The following is a 15246-nucleotide window of genomic DNA, read 5'->3' as shown; positions in this document are numbered from 1 at the left end:
GAGCTTCACTCCTACTTAACGATTTCTCTTCCTCCCCTCTCACAGAAAACCCTTACCCTTGATGGGCCAGTGATATAAATATGCATTTCCCATTCACTTGTGAGTTTAGGATTTTTTTTTAAAAAGAGCTCTACCATGTTCCTTTGATCTTTGCTTTTAATGCAGATGGGGTCCACAGAGAACCAGCTAATCCAGAGCCTACAGAGCCCGGAGCACAGTCAGGCATTTCAGAAATGCACTTGGATGGTAACTAGGAGATTTCTTGAACAATGGAAAGTTCCCAGCAAAGCTGTTAGGGCTCAAGAGGACCAGCTCCACCACCCACCCCTGCTGATCTGGGAGCTACTACCTGGGCTGAGCTGGCTCCCGTCCACAGGGCCCCCAGTCCTCTGGCTCAATTCAATACCTCCTGCTGCGGTGGCTTGTTTCTTCTTGTCCTGAATGTTGTTCTTCAGAGCTGATGATTAATGCCTTCCATTTAGGGTGAGAAAAATGACCTTGCTGTCTATGCAAGTGAGGATCATTTATTCCATCTACAAAAGCAGCACACATCTACTTGGCTCAACTCAGAGTATTTCTCTTTGCTGTCTTCTTGTTAAATACGATCGTTTCTTCAAGCGAGGTTTATATTGTCTTGTGATTTCCCTTTTTCGGTGTGTGTGTGTTTTAAAAAAACAAATTGCAGGTGATACATGGCATTTTGCATTGCTAAAATTCACATCCCACTGTACTTCATTAGTAAAAGCCATTTATCCCCCACCTTTCAACACTGCTGGCTGAGATGCAAATAGAACCATTTCAGTTTTCCAGTTGAACAGCCATGGGAAAAAAAAAAAGAGCAGAGCCTTGCTTATCTCGGTGTTACACATTAACACGATCCTCCTTTGCAGAGGTTCTTCAAGGTAGACAGACTTTAAAAAGTCAAATAATTGACAGAATAATTACCCTGGCACTCCAAGGCCAATGCAAATGCTGGGATGTAGCCTTCAGCTAAATTCTACACCAAAGTTTCAGTCTTCAGGAAAGTAATAGAAAATGAAATGCAAAGGGAAGGGAATTTCCCAATTTCTCCACTAAGATTTTTTTTTTAAACCTCAAGTGAAAAAAATCTAGTAAGTCAAATTCTATATGAAATCTTCCCAGTTATCTTCTGTCCAACAATCTCCCCTCCACTGACAGCGCTTTTCCTATCACTCTCATGCTATTTGTCTCATTAATAATTGTTAGTAATAAAAGTTACTACTATCTTTACCATTGCCTCTATTACCATTTACTGAGTTTACTGTATGCCAGGCACAGTGCACATCCATATATTATCTCAGGTAATCTTCACAGGAATCTAGTGAAGTGGCTATGCTTATGACCCCATTGTACAGATGAGGAATTGGAGGCTTTGAGAGGTTAAATAACTTGCCCAGAATCACAGAGCACATGGGAAGCAGAGCCAGGATTCAGGGTAGGTTTGACTCCAGAACTTCCATCCTGACCACGATTCCCACAGTTTTCTGAGTGATGGCCCATTGACATGGCCCTTACCCCCAACACAGGGTCTCCCACAGGGCTTGGAGGGTACCTCAGTGAATGAATGACTACAAGAATGAATGAACCAATGAAAAAGTGAATGTGATTTCTGAAGACTAGGTTTTCAAAATAACATACTTTATCTCAGTAAGAAAAACAAGAAATGTCTAAAACTGAGTATGGGAATACTTAGGACTTTAAAATGAGATAATTTCTCTACCTGCCTAAGATACAAAGGAGGGAAATTGACACTGCTGCATTCTACTCACATTGCCCGAGTGCTCCAGCCTGCAGGGGTTATAGCTGAAACAACGGAGGCTGACATATCCAAAAGAATATTGATTGCAGACACATGAAGGGTTTTACTAAAGTTGGTATCAGAACCTGTCTTCCAATACTGAGCCCCCATCTTCCCATTTACAGGAAGATTTCTGAGTGAAATTTATTTTATTTTTTGAGACAGGGTCTCACTTTTCACCCAGGGTGGAGTGCAGGAGCACGACCATGGCTCACTGCAGCCTCTAACTCATAGGCTCAAGTGATCCTTCCATTCCAGCCTCCTAAGTGGCTGGGACTACAGGTGTGCACCACCACACCTGGCTGACATTTTCTTTTCTTACTTTTTATTTAGAACCGACCAGAGAGAATACTAGTCTTACTCACCCTGTGCCTACCGTGCACACAGATCCAGGAAATGTCAGGAGACAAACCAAAGAGCCGATGAAAAGGAAAATGCTAAAAGACATTAGCTGGATCAGCACTACCAATGAAAGTGTGTTGGGTCACAAAAACGACCTGCAGCTTTCCTTTCCACTGCCAAGGGGATATCTCTGTTGGCTTCCGCTCATCAATCCCTCCTCCTTGGCCCTGGCCAATGTTCTCAGAATCTCTCCGGTAGGCTGAGGATGCTGACAGATGCCATCTGGTCCTTCTCACCTTTCCTTTCCTGGAAGTCAACACCCATTTCCTCTATGGAGCTTCCCCCTTTTGTCAGCAGGGGAAGTAAAGATCCCAACCTGGGTACTTAAAATGGGCCTTGACTGATACTTTCTGGAACATTCTTAGCTTCAGGGTGGGGCCCAGGGAAAGTGCCTCTAATGATCCTAATGTTAGTTTTAAACTTGCTTGGTAATCACTTTGGAATTGCCCAATTTTTTTCACAGAGCTTTCTGGCCAATAGTCAGCTATGGGTTCTAAGTATAAAAGCCTGTTAGGGCATTAAAAATGACTGCTGTTAAAACGCTTAAGAATTATGAAGGGAGGAAGCTAATGCTTAGATTTACCCCCCACCAGCCCCTCCCACTCACACCATAGACCACATATTTTCCCCTCAGAAAGGAAAACATTCCTGACCTCTGTTTAAATGTTTATCAGAAGTTGTCTGGACTTGTAAAGTCTCTGAAGTCACATTCTTTATTAGTCACATCCTTCTTGGTGTGTGGTGTGACCCTTCTATCAGGGCAGGGGGAATGTTGGGCCTTGTGCAGAAATCATTTGGTGCGGGAAACATCAACCACCACCCAGGGATTTTCATGTAGCCCAAACACAAGCAGAAGCTGAGCAAGGACCTTGAGCTTCTCCATGGTGGCAGGGCTTCCGTTTTGAATATGTGTGAAAAAAATTCCTTAGTTCTGAGTCCGGTGGGGCCTTGATTTTAAAACAAAGCCCCAGCATGAAGTCTGGCTCCAGAGAAGGAAAAGTGGAAGTTCTAGGTCCTCAGCACAAAATAAAGGATTATTCAGAGTTCTATTCTGGCTCCAAAGTGCTGCTGCTTTGGGTTTGCAATTGAATCACCCTGCCTTCCTGGTACTTTGACATTGATAACTTAGCTTCTACTTGGGATTCTTTGTAAACAGTTTGCATCCAACAGACTTTGGCTTACTGGGTGAAAGGCACTGTTGTAGAACCGACTCGGGGATGCTGGTGTGTGAGAAAGAAAGGTACTACTAGAGCAACAGAAAATGCACTGACTAGCAAGTAGGGGAATTGGGTTTTGGTACCAGTTCTCCCCACATTTTACTTAGTCCTCAGTCTTTTCATCTGTAAAATGGAAAGGTTGAAGCAATGATCTAGGAGGTCCTTTGGGGTCAAGAATCCTCTTTGTCTCTACATCAGAAGTGGAGGAACAGGTGTGAGTTTCAGCCCAAGGAATATCAGTTATAATAAGAAAGACTTTCCTGAGAGAAGGCTGAGTTTACAAAGGATGCTCTGTGATTTTCCTCTTTTGACCAGTGTGGGTCCCAAATCGTGGTCTCAGAGAGCTCTTCTGGGACCTGCGTCTTTGGATGTTTGAAATCTCTTAGACTAAGATGATATGGGGAAGTGGGTAGGGAAAGGTTAATGATGAACTGAAATCTCACCCCAGAATCATTCTAGATCTATGAGTGTATAGTTTTAAATGTGAATCAAGTTTTTGGTAATCAGAAGGAAAGAAAAAAACCTTCAAAATTTAGTTATGAGGAATATCAGTGATGTAGTGGTTCAGTATTCTTTTAAAATATTTTGTTGCTATTTAAAAAATGCAAAAGTGCATGCTCACTGTAACAATTCCAATATACAAATACATAAAGAAGCAGCAAGTTGTCTACTTTTACATCATGATAATCCTAAACCCCCAACAACCTATATAAACTGTTTATACATATAGTTTTTATTTTATTTTTTAATGAAAATTTCATACCTATTAACATGCAAGCTGCTTTAAATTTTTTTTTTAAGTTTTATTTTAAGAGACAGGGTTTCTCTATGTTGCCTAGGCTTATCTTGAACTACTGGCCTCAAGCTTCCTGAGTAGCTGGGTCTACAGGTGTACACCACCACGCCTGGCTTAAACTGCCTTTTTTCAGTGAACAATCCATGTATTACATATTAGCCTTATTAGTTCAATACACATAAATCAAATTCACTCTTTCCAATAGCTGCAAAATGTCCCCAAACATGGGCATAATTCTTTAAGAATATTCCAGATGTTCCAAATTCTTCTATATACAAACTACGATACAATAAATATTCTTAATTCTTATGTCCCTATGCGTTAGCACTTTTGTTTCTGTAGGAGAGGTTTCCAGAAATAAGATTGCTGGGTCAAAGGGTACAAGAGTGTTTAATTTTAATAAATACTCCTAGATTACTTTTGAAAAGCTTGTTAGGAATTCTGGTCTTGGCAATAGTGCAGGAAGGTCCCCATTTCCCCACACATTTCCCAGCAGTGGGAGTGAGAAATTTTCAAAAAATTTGGCCAAGCTGAACGGGAAAACATTGTAGGTTATTGTTGTTCTAATTGCATTTCAGGACTTGTTGTGAAGTTGAGCAAGTCTTCACATGTTTAACGGCCACTTGCAGTTGTTCCTCTTTTAATTCACTATTTATTACTTTTCTGTTTTTCCTATTGCTTTATCGATCAACTTACATGAGCTCCTGTTTACTACAGATATTTACTTTGCTTATCAAATATTTTGCAAATAACTTCTCCAGGCTTTCACTGTCTTCCCGTTTTGTTTATGGTTTTGGTTGCCATACAGCATGCCACAAGGGCAGTGATGCTGGCTGTTTAGTACACTGCTGTGCCCTCAGCAGCAGGAATAGTGTGTGGCACATAGTATGTTCTCAATAAAAACAATTATCTCATGAATGGGTGAATGAATAAGTAATAAACTTGAAATTTTAATGCAGCTACTCTGTTAATCCTTTCTCTTATGGTTTCTGGGCTACCAGAATAGTTCTATTTTATTAGTTTTATTTTTCTTGAAATTAATCCTTTTATCCATCTTGAACAGTTTTTTATTAAGAATTTTTCTTTTCTATTTGGAGTCCTAATCCATCTTAAATTTGTTCTGCATGTGGTATGAAGCAGGGCAAACTGACCCTAAAGTTTGGCCATTACTCTGTGTGAAAAGCATTACATGAAATGTAAATTCTTTTTAGAATTTATCTGAAGGTGTCCTATACAGTAAAATACAAACATACCCTACCACTCATTTTATGTGTTGTTCAAATATCTAAAATTAACTAAAAAATAAAGACTGGATAATGCTTTTCTGACAGCTAATGTTGTTCACATTTTTGTTTGATTATATATGATTAATTTTGTCTCGATTATCAATGAATGCAGATTATCAGGGAGTATCACAAAATTTAAGTATGTGGCTTATCATCTCTAATGAAGTCACTGAATTGTATACAATTTATTTAATAGGAGCATATGCTGGATTAACAGAATCAATTACTCAAATTTCAGTATTAAAAAAAATCGCTTTAGCCAAAAATGATGTGCCTTTTCTAAAAATCATGAAGAAAAAACATGGACATGAAATAGTATGCAATGAATTCAACATTATACAGAGTTGAACATTTTGAGGGTAAGTCACATGTTTATGCATTATATTATTCTGATGTCAGCAGTTTAAACATTTTCCAAGATTTCTTTAAGATGCAATCATTCCACCTCCCCCATGAAGCCCTCCTAGATGAAAGTCATGGCTGCTTCTTCTGAACACGTGCAGCAATTCTTGTTTCCACCACTTATAAGGCACTGCCCATGAAATGGCTTGCAAGGAAACCTGAATTGCCTCTATTATTCAATGGCTTCTAGTTTCTGTGGTAAAATGAGGGGCTGTCAAATGGTCTGATGATAATGTAATCTTTTCCCTTATAAGTCATTTAATCTTTTTACTCAGATGTTTAAAAAAAGTTTTTTTTTGGGACAAGGTCTCACTGTGTTGCCCAGGCTGGATTGCAGTCATGTGATCACAGCTCACTGCAACCTCAGACTCCTGGGCTCAGGTTGTCCTACCACCTCAGCCGCCTCCCAAGTAGCTGGAACTACAGGTGTGTGACATCATGCCTGGATAATTTTTTTTAAAAAATGGATACAGGGTCTCACTATGTTGCCCAGGCTGGTCTCGAACTCCTGGGATCAAGCAATCCACCCACCTTGGATTCCCAAAGTGCTGGGATTACAGATATGAGCCACTGCACCTGGCCTAGATCCTTTTTTCTTTTTCTTTAAAGTGCAGGAATGTTTTCACTAGAATATCAATAGGTATTTGTCATTCTAGATCCATATTCTCAGGTATACTGTCTGGTCTTCCAAAATGTAGTTCTACATTTTTCTTGTATTTCAGTGAAGTTTTTTGGAGTTATAGTTTTTAGTGTTGGCTTGCTTTCTTGCTTCGGTTTCCTTCTTCAGTGACTCCTATTATCTGCATGCTAGATCTGCTCTGCATATCTTCAGTGGTTGCTTCTTTTGATCATTCTTCCTTTCTTTTTAATTTAATAATTTTCCTCCTTTTAACCTTCTAGTCTTTTAAGGGATTCTCTATTGTTCTTATTTGCTATTGTGTTTCTTTTGGTTTCATTTCTGAAATAACAACTGAGATCTTCACCACATTTTCAAGTTATTCTAATTTTGGCTTAAGTTGTTACTCTTTATTTGTATTATTTAAAAAATGTCTTTTAGCTCATGTTATTCAGATAGTCGGTTATAGTTTTCACCTGTTTGCAGACGTGCTTTCATTGTAGGTAGGGATGTTATTCTCTTTTTCTCTCTCACTCTTTTCTTATATAAAATTTCTTTCTAGTATGGGGTTTGGCCTTAATCCTTCTCTGTGCTTTTTTAAAACGTAAAATTGGTTTTCCACAGCCTTACAAGGAGACATTGTCCAAAATACCTTTTTGCAACTCCTCAGAACTCCATTTTGTGTTGTTTTCATTTAGTGTTAAAAACAATAACTTGCTTTCTGTGATTTTCTGGGTTTGTTTCCCTCCTTCACTTTTATTTGGCCTTTTGTTTCATTCATCTCTATTGTTTCTGTCCTGCTCCATTTTGATTCTATTCCTAGTAGTTTTTCTTTGGTGAAGGGCCCTGTCCTGGAAGGGAGCTGTATTAGTCCATTTTCGCACTGCTGTGAAGACATACCCGAGACTGGGTAATTTATAAAGTAAAGAGGTTTAATGGACTCACAGTTTCACATGGCTTGGGAGGCCTCACAATCATGGTGGAAGGCAAAGGAGGAGCAAAGGTACATCTTACATGGTGTCAGGCAAGAGAGCATGCAGAGGGGAACTGCCCTTTATAAAACCATCAGATCTCATGAGACTCACTCACTGTCATGAGAACAGCATGGGAAAAACCTGCCTCCATGATTCAACGACCTTCCACCAGGTCTCTCCCATGACACGTGGAGATTATGGAGTTACAATTCAATGTGAGATTTGGGTGGGAACACAGCCAAACCATATCAGGAGCCCCAGCTGCCCAGCTGGGGGTTTTGAGTTCACGGGACCCAGGCTGCTCAAGCCCCTTCCACCCTTTGGGTCCCTTGCACTCACCCACTAATGGACTTTCCATTGAAAACCTGTTGGCTATGTTGAGATTTACCTATTATTGGATCTGTCATCACCTCATTACTGCCCTCTGCGTCTTTCCACCTAGCTGCTGACAGCCTGCAGGCTTGGTGGCATAGGTGGCTTGTTCCAACCCACTTATATTTTGGCATTTGTGGGGGTAGCTTGTCACCTTTTTCTGGTAAATGTTGTCCATGGGGCTTGGATTTTGGTATCTAGAGGATTTAAGTTTTTGTTTTCTAATTTTAAAAAATTGTAGTAAAATACACATACAAATTTTACCATCTTATTTTTTGTTTTTATTTTTGATTCCGAGTTTCGCTCTTGTTGCCCAGGCTAGAGTGTAGTGGCGCGATCTCAGCTCACTGCAACCTCTGCCTCCCAAGTTCAAGCGATTCTCCTGCCTCAGCCTTCTGAGCAGCTGGGATTACAGGCACATGCCGCTCAGCTAATTTTTGTATTTTTAGGAGAGACTGGGTTTCACCATGTTGCCCAAGCTGGGCTCGAACTCCTGACCTCAGGTGATCCACCTGTCTCGGCCTCCCAAAGTGCTGGGACCACAGGCATGAGCCACTGCTCCTGACCTAGTGGCTCAGTTATTATGAGGAGATTGAATACAGGAGACCGACACACTGTTGCTGCCTCAGCTCCATTTAATGGTAACCCCCTGGAAACTGGAGTCTGTGGTCTGTGCCCCACAGCACCAGGATGGCACCTGACACATAGGAAACACTTACACATTTAAGTGATAAATGAGTCATTCTTAATTCCTCTGTCTTTTGGCAGGGTGATAGGATGCTTTCTTGTACTCATTAAAGTGATTGATGGATAACATAAAAGTTGCCATCGGTACCTGGACTAACACCTTTGCAGGTCAATATGCAACATGAGCTTCTAGATGGGAAAACACTGCCAACTCTTGAGTACCCAACTAATGAAGGGCAGGAGAGGAACAGACTATCTCAAAACGATGCCGATTTTAAAATACTTTATATTTTGCTCTGTATAAATTTGTTGTAACAGATTCCTTACTAACTGGTTCTGGCTAATGTTATAACACAAGAGTCCCTGGGCACTACTTGCTGATAGTGATTTGAAGGGGAGGAGTGGACCAGAGGTATATAGGTAAAAACGTAAATAACTGACACAGCTATACACAAGGTTATATCAGGTAACTGACAGGGCATATTTGAGAGTTGTTACTACAATAGTTGGTAAAGTCAGAGGGAATACAATCTTGGATTCATAAAGGCCTAACAGTTACAAAGACTTTCAAATCTGTGACTTCGTTTATTTCCATAACCCTAACCCTAATTCTTTAATACAGGTCCTGCTTGCTCCATTTTACAAGTGAGACAACAGAGGGACCAAGAGATTAAGTAATGTGCCCATTATCACTGTCAGTCAGTGTATAGTCAGGATTCAGATGCTTGGCCAGGTGCGGTGGCTTATGCCAGTAATCCCAGCATTTTGGGAGGCTGAGGCGGGAGGATTCAGACTCTTTTCTTCTAAGTTTAGTATTTATGTTTATTTTGATACAGGGCTTTGCTTTGTCACCCAGGCTGGAGTGCAGTGGCACAATCACGGCTCACTGAAGCCTCAAATTCCTAGGTTCAAGTGATCCTCCTACCTCAGCCTCCTGAGTAGCTGGGACTACAGATATGCACTACCACACCTGGCTAATTTTTTTTTTTTTTTTTTTTTTTTTTGTGGAGACAGGGTCTCACTATGTTGCCCAGACTGGTCTTGAACTCCTAGTCTCAAGTGATCTTCCTGCCTCAGCCTCCCAAACTGTTGGGATTAGAGGTGTGAGCCACCATGCCCAGGCAGTTTAGTGCTTTTTACAGCACTGTTGCTGTATCTGAAAAGCATGGTGATGTAAACTGCCACAAATATAATGTTAAAATAAGGTAGGCTATAAATTGTAAGTATATAAAAATATTGAGGTTCTGACCAGTTTGGGCAAGAACAGTTCTCATTTTCTCTACATAATACCATCCAATTATTCCTACCACTCTCAGTTTCTGCTTCTACCCTTCATCCCATCTCTAGTTATCCCTCCAGAAAAAGAGGGAAGAATGAAGGTAAAAGTACCATAGTATGACATTTGAGGGCTGTTTCTGAAGCATTAGCCACTACTACTAATGATAAAACCAATGGCCAGATTGAGACCCTATTGTGTGGCAAGCACTATGCTTAGAACCTCATATGAAGTTAATACTCTCACCAACCCTTTGGGTGAGCAACATTGTCCCCACTTTAAAGATGACAAAACTGAGGTTAAGCAACTTGCTGGCTGGGCGCGGTGGCTCACGTCTGTAATCCCAGCATTTTGGGAGGTTGAGGCAGGCGGATCACCCGGAGGTCAGGAGTTCGAGACCAGCCTGGCCAACATGCTGAAACCCCATCTCTACCAAAAAAATACAAAAATTAGCTGGGTGTGGTGTTGGGCACCTGTAATCCTAGCTACTTGGGAGGCTGAAGCAGGAGAAGTGCTCGAACCTGGGAGGCAGAGGTGGCAGCGAGTGGAGTTCACACCACTGCATTCTAGCCTGGGCAACAGAGTGAGACTCTGTCTCAAAAAAAAAAAAAAAAGAAAAAAAGAGAGGCAACTTGCCATTTAATAATCACACATTTAGTAAGTGGGGGAGTGGGAATTTGAACCCCACACTGTCCAAAACATTAATCTCCATAACATGTATGACTTAAATAAGCTTAAAAACACTACAATAATTAGAAATTCACCATACTTAGATCTGAGGATGAACTGAAGTTTATACAATTTATAAAAATGAAAGTAGACTTTTTTAAAGCAGTTTTACTGCATCTATCCATACACAATTATAACTTTTTCCTTTTTTGAGTTCATTTTAAAATTATCCCTTTCCACATATTAAATTAAATCAGGCAGGAACCCTCAATTCTGGTAGCCATTATTTCTGTGAAGGAAAGAGTGAAATGTCATTTCTTTCAAAATGGACTCTATGTGGTTTGACATCTTTCAGATAGGGCTTCTTTCCACTGAACTTTGGGAATGACATATTTGCTACAAAGGTTTCCATTTTTCCCCCCAGCTATGACCTATTTTATCATGTGATTTCACATTTCAGTGAAGTCTGATGGGGTCTGTGTTCTCTAAAACACTAAGCTTCTAGTCACCCTTTGAATTCACCTTCAGCAACTGTGCCTGAAATGAAAAGCTAAAAAGAACTGCTGCCCAGCTATGGCAGACAATGTAGCCGGCTGACTCAGCCCCAGTGTTCACCACCCCGTTCTCTGTCTCTTTTGACACTAGGGTGGCCCAGTGATCATTTCTGGCCAATGAGATTAGGCAGAAATTTGCTGAGTATGGGCTTCTGGGAAACATTTGCTCACCTGATATAATGTGACATGTGGCTGGCATTGTCCTTTTCTCTATTCCTTCTAAATGTCTTTAATGATGATGATGATCCGAGGTGCAGCAGCCTTCTTGCAATTATTAAGCATGAAGACAAAAGCCAATATGCAAAGGATGATAGAGCAGAAAGAGTGAAAGGACCCTGGTCCTTGACAGCACTGCTGAGTGGTTAAACCCACACCAGCAACCATCTATACCTAAACTCCCTGTTCTACAAGCAAATAAACCCCATTTTGGCCAAGCCACTAGAGCCAGGTTTTCTATTACTTGCAGCTGAACATATTCTTTACCAACAGACCAGCTATTGTCCTTTTTGGTCAACATTCTTCACTTCTTCTTCCCCAAATCCCACCATCTCCTTATATGCTGAGGGAGCTGGTATAGAGTAGGATCTTCACATCAGGTACAGACTTATGTACCTAAAAGTATTTGTGAATGAAAATTTCATAATTATACAATTGATTCAGAAAACTGCTGTCAACTGTTCCTTGACTCTTTATTTGCGTAAGAATTTCCTGAGTCTTGCTACCATGAGAAACGTAGTATTTCCTGCTTTCTTGTCAGTGTCTGAAGTTAGGTTTTCCAGTTCTTATGATATACCCTCTTGTTTTTAAGGACTTAGCGGCTCACAGTCACATTCTTATTCTGTAGTGTTGAAACACACACACAAACAACAATAAAATCTCCCCAGAGCACTCAATTTTATTCAAACTGACTGAACAGTTAATTTGTTCCTCACAAAGTTCTTAATGCTCTTCAGTGATAGAGGTTTTATTTTTAGAAAACATGTGAGAAGGCAGGGCATGGTGGCTCACACTTGTAATCCTAGCACTTTGGGAGGCTGAGGCGGGCAGATCACTTGAAGTCAGGAATTTGAGACCAGCCTGGCCTATGTGGTGAAACCCCGTCACTACTAAAAATACACATACACACACAAAAATAGCCAGGTGTGGTGGTGCACACCTGTAATCCTAGCTACTTGGGAGGCTGAGGTGGGACAATTGCTTGAACTCGGGAGGCAGAGGTTGCAGTGAGCTGAGATTGCGCCACTGCACACTCCAGCCTGGGTGACGCAGCAAGACTCCATCTCAAAAAAACAAAACAAAACATGTGAGAGCAACAGGTATTTGATTACCTTTTCTAGTTTAGTTAACATTTTTCACGGAAAATGAAATTATACATTGGTTATTTTATTCAGCAGAGCTCAGAGATCCAGGCCATGTGTATTCTTTGGGAGTTGGATCACCTGTAATTAACCACGCATATAGGAACCTGGGGGATAATTTTATCATGCTATGTTAGACAACTGCCACTGCCAACACCTGGAATTTAAGTTGCTTTAATTTACCAAAACAACAGCCTTAGAGTCTCTGGATGTGTTTCTTCAAAAACACACACACGGTTTAACAAAACAAGCAAAAGCATATGCACTTCCACATACTGGTAATGACCAGAGTATCTGGAGATTGTGGAAATGCAGAGTATTAACTACACAGGGAATTTAATGTAGGAGATACAAGATTAGGAATGGAAGAACCATGAATGAATGAATGAGTGAGTGAAGCATATGTATGTTTAACTGCTTCTGACACTCAATTTTAGCTTCCTTTGGATTGAAATGTGGGTACGTGTGTGTGTCCGTGTACACACCAACTCACCTGGATTCCTCGTTCCAGCTTCATTCAATTCCCATTAGCAGCAGCTCTGCTTAGACACTCAAACACACTGAATCTTGGTTGCCTAATTTATTGATACAACGTGAGGATAATACTTTACCACAGGGTTACTGTAAGGATTAAAAAAAGGTGATATGCATATGAACATACGTGAAAATTCTTAGAAAATGCACCGTGCTGTTATTATTCCTATTTCCCAGTCAAATACAGGAATAATTCTGCCTGAAAATCACACGCAGCTTCTCCATTTTATACATGTATTCTCAGCACTGTTTACTGTATTAACAGGAATACCTGCCTTACAAAGGACAATTGTTGCTGAATGTGATGGAGATTAAAGGGCTTGAGAAAAAGAGAAACAAGGTTTTGCCAGCCCCCTTAAGGACCCAAGGAGAGCTCCAAGGACACGTGTGGTAAAAATGTTGTAAGTAAATTTTTTTCTAGTTTTAATAAGTGGAGCAGGAAACAGTCTGTCCCTAAGAGGAGGAGAATAACAGCACATATCAGAAACTGAGGTGAAACAAGTGGTCAAATCATGGTCTCAGTATTATGCAGGGAAGCTGCATGTAAAGAGCTGCTGAGATTCAACTTGGAGGTATGCCATTGACTGTAGTCAAATAGAATAGTAGTGACCATTTTTTTCTTCTGTGAAAAAAATCTTAAAGACAAAACCTCCAAATTTCACAAAGTTTTTCCCGTTTACATCTCAGACGGGTGGCTGCCCTTACAACAAACATTTTCAAGCTGCTCTAGTAGGATTGTGGGTGCTTTTTATGAACCTCAATTCAATTATGTACAAAGGAATATTCTTTCCTTCTCCCTGTTATTTTGAAATCTTTGATTGATCAAATTGAACTTAAAAAAAGAAAACTATTATAGTACACATATCTTCTCTTTCAGTTCTTGCTGGAATAACTCTTCATGATCTGAGATAGAAACCATGGTTCCTGGTAATATTAGATGCAAACTAGGTAACAGGCAGGGTCCCTGGTTTTATGGCTAGTAACTGCAAATTTTATAAATAGAAACTAGGATGCAGGTACAACTCTCAATGGTCTCTATGCCATTGAAGATGCGCAGTCACAATACAAATCTAATGATAATTAACAAGTAATTTCTATTGTATTATTGAAATGTTTTGCTTTTGGTCTTTTGTTTTTAGGAGATAATGTGTCTGAATTGTTTAGAAGAGGCTATTAAGCTGGAATCACTAATGTCAATATATAAAAATTTATATATATATATAGATCTCCATATCATTTGGTAATTCCAATTTGGGATCTATTATAAAGAAATAACTCAGAAGAAAGATCTTTGTGTCTAAAGATGTGAATTAAAAGATTATTTATGACAGAAAAACTGGAGTAAATTATGGTTCATTCAAATTATTACAAATATAGATTTATAAATAAAATTTATAAAATAATTAAGTACATGGAAAATATTAGTTACAAATTTAAAATTTGCAAATATATGGACTCCACATTTGCAAATTCACCTACTTGCTAAACGAAAAACAAGATATAAATATATATGGTTAGTATGATCAAAATAATGTCATACGAGCCTAGAAAAAAACTAGAATGGAATACAATAAAAATATTAACAATGACTGTCTTTGATTTCAATGAATTCTACAAATTTCCACTGTTAGTTTTTAATAACAAAAAAGATCTTTAGTGAAAATAAAATGAAATTAGCTTACATTCCCAGGACACACTGAAGCTGCACAGCAGCTAAAGTTTAATTAACAAGGATATGTAAGTCTAGAATTTAAAATCCAGGCTGGGCGCAGTGGCTCACGCCTATAATCCCAGCACTTTGGGAGACCGAGGCGGGCGGATCACTTGAGGTCAGGAGTTTGAAATCAGCCTGGCCAACATGGTGAAGCCCTATCTCTAGCAAAAATACAAAATTAGCTGGGTGTGGTGGTAGGCACCTGTAGTCCCAGGTACTCAGGAGGCTGAGGTGGGAGAATCGCTTGAACCTGGGAGGTAGAGATTGCAGTGAGCGGAGATCACACCTCTGCACTCCAGCCTGGGCAACAGAGCAAGAATCTGTCTCAAAAAAAAAAAAAAAAAAAAAAAAAGAATTTAAAATCCACTGTGGTTTGTCCAAAAAGTGAAACTTCTGACAACTGTTAGAGACTAACTGCCAAACAGTATTCTCATCATCTCAATAGGTCATTGCACCTATTAAAATTTTTTTTTACACATTTGCCAGGGAACTAGATAGAATGAAGTGAATTTACCACATATTTTTTCCTTAGCATTTACTAAGGTATTTAAATATAATCTTTAAGATTCT

The 15246-nt window shown here is 39.7% G+C and overlaps 1 protein-coding gene across 2 annotated transcripts in view; it reads right to left on the bottom strand.

The window, feature by feature from the left end:
* IGFBP7 (insulin like growth factor binding protein 7) overlaps positions 1-15246 on the bottom strand; it is an 81521-nt gene that overhangs the window by 49507 nt on the left and 16768 nt on the right. Inside the window, exon 2 of one of the 2 annotated variants that reach the window (XR_010126212.1) lies at positions 647-15246. This exon is cut by the window's right edge and continues 15041 nt beyond it. The exons of the other annotated variant lie outside the window; for it this stretch is intronic. The gene's annotated coding sequence lies outside the window, so the exon portion shown is untranslated. Of the gene's footprint in view, positions 1-646 lie in introns of those variants that run through there. 2 annotated transcript variants of the gene reach the window in all.

Source organism: Pongo pygmaeus, chromosome 3 (genome assembly GCF_028885625.2).
Source record: "Pongo pygmaeus isolate AG05252 chromosome 3, NHGRI_mPonPyg2-v2.0_pri, whole genome shotgun sequence".
NCBI lineage: Eukaryota > Metazoa > Chordata > Mammalia > Primates > Hominidae > Pongo > Pongo pygmaeus.
The sequence above is the reverse complement of the archived record's forward strand: the minus strand, read 5'-3'. Positions and strand labels throughout refer to the sequence as shown.